A 10,708-nucleotide genomic window follows, 5' to 3' on the forward strand; every position below is an offset into this window, starting at 1 on the left:
ACCAGCTAAGTAGCTGTTCCGCCCCAGCCTGCCCCTAACCTAACCGGATAAGAGATGGCTGGCTAGCGGCAATATTCAGCAGTACTTACCAGTTATGTGCCACTGAATATCAGGTGCTGGTTTGCTCAGTGGGGTTTAACTGGGCAGAAGCCTCTCCTGCCCAGTTAAACCTTTTTGAATATAGGGCCCAAATATTTTTATTGACATCATTCAAACCAGTATTGAATGCTCCCTCCCAGAAGTTTCCATCTCAGTCGGATCGACCCTCCATAGTCACTCCCAACTCTGAAATACCCCAAAATGTGAATCTCACTTCTCAGATCCACACCACTCACCCACCCATAGGTTCCCCTGGGGCCTTCCATTATAAGAGATCTAGTGAAGTCCAGGCAGCAGCAATCCTTAGTCTCTCCTGCCCTTGCTGGCACCAGGTTCAAAATAGCACTGGCAAATCCTAGCGATAGTCCTGGTGGTAGTTCTACAGAAACCCAACTCTTATTAACCCCTTTATTAATTACAACATCTCAGAGATTATCAGCCAGCTACTCAGGTCATCAGAGTATCCGTAATAAATATGCTACAAAGATTTTTATGCAGTACCTCCATCACATGTAAATTTTATTATGGATATCCTGAAAACCACATCAACTAGGTGTCTGAGAAGGACTGAGTTGCATTATCTTAAAAATCATAGAAACTCATTAATAGGGAACATAAAAGCAAATGCAATCATGAAAGAAGATGAAGTATTTATATAATGCGCCCTTTGGGAGAAATTTTAAAACTCTACATGCGTACGCCTTGTAGCGCTATAGAAATGCTAAATAGTAGTAGTAGTAGTAGTACATGGAGACATTGCTCTCATGGATATGCAAACACATTTTCAAAGGAAAATACCCTATGTTCCACTCATGCCCTTGGACTGTGCTTTCGGTATAGAAGGATCCATGGAAAAAATACAGAGCTTAAATCATGGGCAGAGATTTGAAAATAAAATTTCAGTGTGTTGTCAGCCAGCTCTACCTTCATCTTTTTTATTTTGAAGAAGGAGAGTAATGACCAGCTCTCCCAATTTCCCTAGGTAATTGGTTAGTTACCCACTTAATATAATTTGAAAATTGCCCTCAGTGTAAATGGAACCCTATTATTAAGATCATTTTAGAAGGGAATATAACGTTCAGATCCCATGATAGAGATCACTGCATCTCAACCCATTCCCTGGGGCATACTCAGCCAAGCTGTTTTTTCAGGATATCCCCAATGAATATGCATGACAGAGATTTGCATACTAAGCAGACAGTGCATGCAAATCTATCTCATACAGATTAATTATGGATATCCTGAAAAACTGACTGGCTAGGTGTGCCCCGAGGAATGGGTTCAGAAGCACTGATATAGATATTAGATGTAATGTGAGAACTGTTCACATAAGTGGATGCAACTAGAGTATGTCTACAAAGTGGCAATTATAGAAAAAGAACCTACAGATAAATATTCAGCCGGTAGTGGTCAGCATTTGGTTGACTGCTGTCAGCTTCATCCCTGGGTATTCAATGCTGGGCCATGTCCATGCACCAACGTTGAATATCCGGGCATATGCAGCTGGATAAAACTTCTGAATAAGTGCAATACTCAGCATTTAACTAGACCGCCCTCAAAATAGCTGGTTATGACTTAGGCACTAACCCCAAGATTCTATATATCACACCTTAATTTCCATGTGGAAATCGAAGCGTATTATATAAAATTAGTGCAATTTAACTAGCTAATCAGCGCTGTTAATTGAATGTTAACAAGCAATTATCAGCACTAATTGGGTATTAATTAAGATTTACTCACACAACTCGCTAAGCGTATTCTGTAACATGGTGCACATAAACTCTAAGTCACATAACTGAAGAGGGGGCATGGTCATGGGAGGGGCATAGGCATTTCTAAACCGCGTGGAAATTTAAGCCCATTCTATAACATTTAGGCGTACTCAGTGCATTTTTTCTAGTGAAAAAGGTGCCGGTACTCAAATGCTAGGCCAGCCTTCAGGGGTGGGGTGATCACTGAGGGACCCACCCCACAATAGCCAGGCCTCCTGCAACCAGTCACAGAATCTATAATAAGGCAGAATTGGTGTGTAGAGCCTGAGTTGGGGTTCATGGGTCGATTTTAGCAGACAATGGAAAAGGTGCCGGTACTCAGTACCCCCAAGTAACCCCTCAAAAAAAGCCCTGGGCGTACTATAGAGAATACACCTAGGCAAATTTTTTTTCACGCAGAATTTTCAGGAGCAATATATAGAATCTAACCCTAACTGGGCAAATCTCGATCTGAGGCAGCAACGCCCCTTCGTGAGAAGCTCCACTAGCTCCCGATCAAAGAGCGGATTGAATTCAAAGTCTGTGCTCTTACCCACAAGATTGTATATGGGGACACTCCAGCCTACATGTTCAGCCTGATTGACCTCCCACCCAAAAATTCCGTGCAGTCGTCCCGCACCTACCTCATTCTCCACTTTCCTAACTGCAGGAACTTAAGATACAAGCTGTTCTTTGCCTCTTTGTTTTGCTTCCAGTGTCCCCGTTATTGGAACGCTCTGCCTTCAACGTTAAAAGAGACTACCGATCACAGTCTATTCAAGAAATCCCTGAAGACCTACCTATGTGATCGATCATTCTCCTCAGCTGCTTGATCTTCTGCATCTCCGCCTTCCTTTCCCCTGCTGTTTCCCTCCCTTCCCTTCATCTACTTTATTCTCTGCTTTGCACTCTGCTATTATGTTGTACTTTTCACCTAACGTTGTAAGCCACACAGAGCCTGCCATTGGTGGGATTATGCGGGATATAAATGTTCACGATAAATAAATAAATAAATAAATAAACAAACTGGGTATATTCAGCGGCGCAATCAGGTTAAGTGCAGCTAAATAGCTGTGGTTAGCCCCGGACAAGCAATTTCAATGGCCAGGAGCTGTGTTTGGCTGTTTAAGTCATTTGAATATCAACCCCTAACCCCCTAATTCTATAAAAAGTACTAAAAAAAAATGTGACTGCACATTTCAACTGAAAAACAAGCTAATTAGTGCCAATGATTGGCTTTTTAACATGCAATTATTGGCACTAATTAGATTTAATTAACATGTGCGCGCCTACATTTTATGCACTAGTTGTAAAAGGGAGTGCAGAAATGGGAGGATCCATGGACAGATTGGGGAATGACCTTCAGTTAAACATGTAATTATATAATAAGGAGGCTCTGTGCCTAAATATCGGTGCAGGCAGTTGCACCATAGAGCAAATGGCTGAGTCTAAATGCAGGCGTGATCCCTGGGCTTAAGTGCTATTCTATAAACCACCTCTAACTTTAGACAAGGTTTATAGACCCTATCCCCTGGATTCTATATAGTGTGCCTAGAGATCCGCGCCAAAATCCGGGCTGATTCTATAGCAACATGCATAACTTAATTGGCTTAACAAGCAAATAAGCAATGATAACCTTATTTAACAAGTAATAATGAGCACTAATTGGCAATAATTAGAATTTATGCACACAACTTGCTAATCGTATTATGTAATGCACTGTGCCTAACTTCCAACATGTGCAGACAAAAAGGGGTGTGGTTATGGGCAGGAAATGGGCGTTTTGTGGGTGTTCCAAAATTTACACACATTGTTATATAATATGGCCCTCTGCGCCTAAATTTACATGCCAGGATTTACACCAAGTTTTCATTGGTGTAAATGGATTCACGCAGTATTAGGTGGTGGGATATGAACTAAGCGTATTCTATATACCACACCTAAGTCTAGGCGCTGATTATAGAATATACTTAGGAAGAAATGTTTTCCATGCAGATTTTTTAGGTGCCATATATAGAATCACCCCTATGCACTTTTCTTTGCAGCACTGATTTTTTAAGCGCCATTTATAGAATTTCCCCTTTCCTTTCTAATCTCACCATTTATATATACAACCAGCGGCATCAGGCAAGTGTTTATATTTATGACTGCTCCAAAGCAGGCGTAAATAAACACATGTATGTCTATCACAGTGGTTCCCAAACCTGGTCCTGAAGGCACCCCAGCCAGTCAGGTTATCAGGATACCCACAATTAATATTCATGAAAGAGATTTGCATGCACTGCTTCCACTGCATGCAAATCTCTCTTATGAATATTCATTACTGATATCCTGAAAAACTGACAGGCTGGGGTGCCTCCAGGACCAGACTTAGAAACCACTGGTCTATCAGGTTGTATGCATATAATTTGCATTTTACAAACTACACATTTAAATCCCAAATTCCACCTCCAGGAACAATGACTTTATACATGAATAAGAGTTTATGTAGAAACACTACTACTACTACTATTTAGCATTTCTATAGCGCTGTAAGGCGTACGCAGTGCTACACAAACATAGAAGAAAGACAGTCCCTGCTCAAAGAGCTTACAATCTAATAGACAAAAAAAATAAATAAAGTAAGCAAATCAAATCAATTAATGTGAACGGGAAGGAAGAGAGGAGGGTAGGTGGAGGCGAGTGGTTACAAGTGGTTATGAGTCAAAAGCAATGTTAAAGAGGTGGGCTTTCAGTCTAGATTTAAAGGTGGCCAAGGATGGGGCAAGACATAGGGGCTCAGGAAGTTTATTCCAGGCGTAGGGTGCAGCGAGACAGAAGGCGCGGAGTTGGCAGTAGTGGAGAAGGGAACAGATAAGAAGGATTTAACCATGGAGCGGAGTGCACGGGAAGGGGTGTAGGGAAGGACGAGTGTGGAGAGATACTGGGGAGCAGCAGAGTGAGTACATTTATAGGTTCGTAGAAGAAGTTTGAACAGGATGCGAAAACGGATAGGGAGCCAGTGAAGGGTCTTGAGGAGAGGGGTAGTATGAGTAAAGCGACCCTGGCGGAAGACGAGACGGGCAGCAGAGTTTTGAACCGACTGGAGGGGGGAGAGGTGACTAAGTGGGAGGCCAGCAAGAAGCAGATTGCAGTAGTCTAAACGAGAGGTGACAAGGGTGTGGATGAGGGTTTTGGTAGAGTGCTCGGAAAGAAAGGGGCGGATTTTACGGATGTTGTAAAGAAAGAAATGACAGGTCTTGGCAATCTGCTGGATATGAGCAGAGAAGGAGAGAGAAGAGTCAAAGATGACCCCAAGGTTTCGAGCTGAGGAGACAGGGAGAATGAGAGAGCCATCAACAGAAATAGAAAACCGGGGGAGCGGGGAGGTGGGTTTGGGGGGGGAAATGAGAAGCTCGGTTTTGGTAATATTTAATTTCAGGTGGCGTTGAGACATCCAGACAGCAATGTCAGACAAGCACGCTGAAACTTTGGTTTGGATGCAAGGTGAGATATCAGGGGTAGAAAGATAGATTTGGGAGTCATCAGCCTCAGGGTTCTGTTCTTGGTCCCCTCCTCTTTTCTATCTACACTTCTTCACTTGGTTCATTAATCTCATCCCATGGCTTTTCCTACCATCTCTATGCTGATGACTCACAAATCTACCTTTCTACCCCTGATATCTCACCTTGCATCCAAACCAAGGTTTCAGCGTGCTTGTCTGACATTGCTGCCTGGATGTCTCAACGCCACCTGAAATTAAATATGACCAAAACCGAGCTTCTCATTTTCCCCCCCAAACCCACCTCCCCGCTCCCCCTGTTTTCTATTTCTGTTGATGGCTCTCTCATTCTCCCTGTCTCCTCAGCTCGAAACCTTGGGGTCATCTTTGACTTCTACTAACCTATAAATGTACTCACTCTGCTGCTCCCCAGTATCTCTCCACACTCGTCCTTCCCTACACCTCTTCCCGTGCACTCCGCTCCATGGATAAATCCTTCTTATCTGTTCCCTTCTGCACTACTGCCAACTCCAGACTTCGCGCCTTCTGTCTCGCTGCACCCTACGCCTGGAATAAACTTCCTGAGCCCCTACGTCCTGCCCCATCCTTGGCCACCTTTAAATCTAGACTGAAAGCCCACCTCTTTAACATTGCTTTTGACTCGTAACCACTTGTAACCACTCGCCTCCACCTACCCTCCTCTCTTCCTTCCCGTTCACATTAATTGATTTCATTTGCTTACTTTATTTATTTTTTGTCTATTATATTGTAAGCTCTTTGAGCAGGGACTGTCTTTCTTCTATGTTTGTGCAGCGCTGCGTATGCCTTGTAGCGCTATAGAAATGCTAAATAGTAGTAATTAGGAAATTGGAGTCCATGGATAGTCATTAGAGTCATTTCAACTGATAGTATTATTGGGGAAATTGAAGTTCAACTGAGTTCTTGTTAAGCAAATTATTTGATTTTCATTTTTTCTTTAATTATCCTCTCTCCTCCCATTTCCCTTTTTTCTTTTTTAAATTACAGAACTATGATGTATGCAATTGTTATTAGCAATTTTCCTTGGAATTATTGGCTTGGATCCTGAACTCTCCTTTTTTCCTATGGATGAAGATATAAATTTTTTTTCTCTGGTGTAAATGTTGGAAACTTAAAATATATATATATGACGCTCTGCCTGTACACAGCAGCCAAATTATCCCCCCCCCCCTTCACAAATGCTCGCTAGAACTGCCACGCAATAATGCCGACAGAATCGATTCACCTTGAATGGGCTGTGTTGCTTTACCGCACCGACAACTGCAAGCACGGCTTTGTAAAAGGGGTGGAGTAATTTTCAATGCTTATCATTTTGAAAGAGTGACTCCATACTTAATTAAACTTAACTGGTTGCCTATACGAGATCACTGCTTTTAAAAAATTTGCACCATGGTCTTTAGAGCACTTCAGGGAATGGGTCCAAACTATTCCCCAAATTCTATAAATGGTGCTTTAAATTGCTCAGGCAAATGTGGGTGTGTGTCCAATTTGAATGCACAATTTAATTGAACAAGCCAATTAATGCTTATAATTGGGCACTAACAATTATCGGTGCTAACTGGCATCAATTTAAATTTACGCACCCTGAACCACACGTAAATTTTACATGCGACTCCAAGAAGGGGGCACGGCTATGGGAGGGTCATGGGCAGTTCAGCAGCATTCCCACAATTTGTGTAAGCTGTTAGAGAATATGAAGGATCTACACCTAATTTAGACATGGGGATTTATACCAGGCTTCAGTTGGTGCAAATGCTCACGGTCTAAGGGTAGTCGCAGGAGCCCAGCACTAGTTCCCACCGCCAGAGTATGCCATTTCCAATGTTACAAAAATAATTTCTATTTTTGTACCACTGGGTTAGCATGGAAGCCCTTACCACCACATCGATGGGTGGTGGTAAGAGCTCCCCCCCGAAATGGCTGGGCAAGTGGTTCACTTACCACATGGCCATTTCTTTTTGAGAAAAAAAGACATCCTTTTATTCGCTGCAGTAAAAGGGGGCATCAGCATCTGTCAAAAACATGCACTGACACTAGTGCAGGCCTCCTTTTACCGCAGCTCAGTAAAAGGATCTCTTTGAGCATCATTTATAGAATAGCACTAAGCATTTTTTTTGGGGGGGGGGGGCTGTTCTTTCAGTGCAATTTATAGAATCTAGTCCTACAGCTTGAAGAAAAGGCTCTTCAGCTTGGAGAAAAGGCGGCTGAGGGGATATGATAGAGGTCTATAAAATAATGAGTGGAGTTGAATGGGTAGATGTGAAGCATCTGTTTACACTTTCCAAAAATACTAGGACTAGGGGGCATGCGATGAAGCTATAATGTAGTAAATTTAAAATGAATCAGAGAAAATTTTTCTTCACTAACGTATAATTAAACTCTGGAATTCGTTGCCAGAGAATGTAGTAAAGGCGGTTAGCTTAGCGGAGTTTAAAAAAGGTTTGGACAGCTTCCTAAAGGAAAAGTCCATAGACCATTATTAAATGGACTTGGGGAAAATCCACTATTTCTGGGGTAAGCAGTATAAAATGTTTTGTACTTTTTTGGGATCTTGCCAGGTATTTGTGACCTGGATTGGCCACTGTTGGAAACAGGATGCTGGGCTTGATGGACCATTGGTCTTTCCCAGAATGGCAATACTTATGTACTTATATATGTATGCCTCTTCTACTTTCAACATGAAGTTCTCATACAAAAACTGTTTTGCTTTTACATTTTCCATCAATGAGTACCGTTTGACATACAAAAATGTTTAATAATTCTTTTTCTTTTTAGTCTGTACAATACTAGAATTTGTTACCTTTTAATATTTGGACAGAATTCTCTTACCTTTGATTTAGGAAACTGCTGAAGACCTTTTTGTTTAAAAAAAAAATTCTGTTACCCTAATTCTTTTAAATTTTGCTTCTATTGTAATTTCTAATGTAACAGGAGAACAATTAAGAGGATCTTAATTGTTCTTCTATTCTACTTCTTTTGTAATCCGCACTAAACCTTTTGGTAACATAGCTGACTAAAAGTCCATCGTACTGCATTGTATAATCTGGGCTTTTATTCATGAGAGAGGTTTATTGGACTGTAGTTATTGAATGCAATAATAAAATCCCAAGAAACTGGGGTGAAATGATACATTCTATGTGATCTGGATAGGACACTCAAAAAAAAAAAAAAACAGCCTCAAACAAATCCATCAATTTGTCTTGTAGGTTTGAAGAAAGCTCATCAGAAGTACAGGGTTTCCTGTTCTACGGGAAAGCTGAGTTATTTTTCCAATAGCCTGCACATTTGATTGTGTTCTTGAATTGATTGGCAGCACACAAATCCATAAAGTGAGGCCAGAGATGACTGAACACTCAGGATTCTGAATTGCATAGCATTGTATGGATAATGCTGACCACTGTAACATTGAATCCAGCAAGGCAGAACACCACATAAGCCTTGGCTGACCACAGCAACCCTTAGCATCAATTTTATTTTAAATTCAATAGCTGTGGGAATCCAGTAGAAGGGCCCCTGACAGCCTGAAATAATGGCAGTTTTTACCTTTACCACTGTGCATGCATAATAACAACACATTATAAAAGTGCCACTGTGTGAAAATCTCCTTTCCTTTGACATTACTTTTGCTTATAGACGTGAATCACTTGTTTACAGTATATATACTAAAAAACTACCTTATTGCATTTGATAGAGATAACAACATGTAATACCTAATAGGGCCAATTTTCAAATAGATATAGCCGGCTAACCAAGGAATTAGCTGGCTAAGTGGTCCTTTTACTAAGCTGTGGTAAAATGTGTACTGCAGTAGTGTAGGTGCGGGTTATGGTTGCGCGCAGAATTGTTTTTCAGCGCACCTGTAAAAAAGGCCTTCCCCCCCCCTCTGAAAATGGATGTAAGGCAAAATCAAAATTGCTGCGTGTCCATTTTGGGTCTCAGATCTCACCGCCAGTCATAGACCTAGTGGTAAAGAATTTGAGCGGTAATGACCTATGTGCGTAAGATACCACTTGGTGCGCGTCCACTACACGCGCCAGAAAATAAAAAAATATTTTGTGGATATGCGCCAAAAATGAAATTACTGCAAGAGCCATGCGGTGGTCGGGCGGTAAGTCCATTTTGGCGTGCATTGGGCGTGTGTAGACATTTATGCGGTTTAGTAAAAGGGGCCCCAAATTCCTAATTTCCTCTATAGAATACTGATATTTGTGCTAGGCTACAAGCATTTACACCAAATATGTGTACCTATGTTCCAGAAATATATGTATACCCCTGGACTCTATATAGCACGCCTAGAGATCCACATCAAAATCTAAGCATATTCTATAACAAAGCAAGTAACTTGGGGCCCTTTTACTAAGCCGCATATGCACCTACATGCGCCCAACATGCATCAATTTTGAGTTACTGCCTAGCTACTGCGTGGCCCTTGCAGTAATTTCATTTTTGATGTGTCTCTGCTATGAGCGCCACAAAATATTTTCTGGCGCACAGATGGTAATTTGCATTTTACGCACGTAGACCATTACCTCCTGGTTACCACATGAGACCTTACCGCTAAGTCAATGGCTGGTGGTAAGGTCTCAGACCCAAAGTGGACGCGCGGCAATTTTCATTTTGCCACAAGTCCATTTTCGGCAAAATTTTAAAAAAAGGCATTTTATACAGGTGCGCTGAAAAATGCTTCTGTGTGCACCCAAAACATGTGTCTACATTACCGCAGGCCATTTTTCAATGCAACTTAGTAAAAGGGCCTCTTAATTGGCGTAACAAGCTAATCAGCATTGATAACAGCACATAACAAGCAATAATGAGCACCAATTGGGAATAATTAGAATGTATGTGCACCTCTCGCTAAGAGTATCCTGTAATGAACTATGCCTAGATTCTCATACGGGCAGTTCAAAAGAGGCATGCCTATGGGCGGGAAAATGAGTGTTCTAAAATGTCCACATGCAGTTATAGAATATGGAAGCAAGGAGAACAGGAAACCACCTCTACGGGAACACAAAGGCAATAAAACAAAGTAGAGGAGACAACAAGAGTAGCAGCTCTGAGAGTATATGCGAAAAAGTCCCACAAAGGTAAATGTCCAAGAGAAAACCTTTATTTGCACCAGTATGGACCTGACACGGGACTATGCTTCGGCGTGGCAAACTCACCTACCTCAGGGGTTGTAAAGACACTGATGGATGTTGGAAATCAGTACAATCAAATAACCTGGAGCCAGTACCATATATAAATGTAGACAGACACTGCTCTCAGGGAATGGTAAGACAAAATGGTGCTGAAAAAGCCACACTGTGTTATGGAGTCTCAACAGGAGAAGTATGACGTC

The sequence above is a fragment of the Microcaecilia unicolor genome, chromosome 2 (assembly GCF_901765095.1).
Source record: "Microcaecilia unicolor chromosome 2, aMicUni1.1, whole genome shotgun sequence".
Taxonomy (NCBI): Eukaryota; Metazoa; Chordata; class Amphibia; order Gymnophiona; family Siphonopidae; genus Microcaecilia; species Microcaecilia unicolor.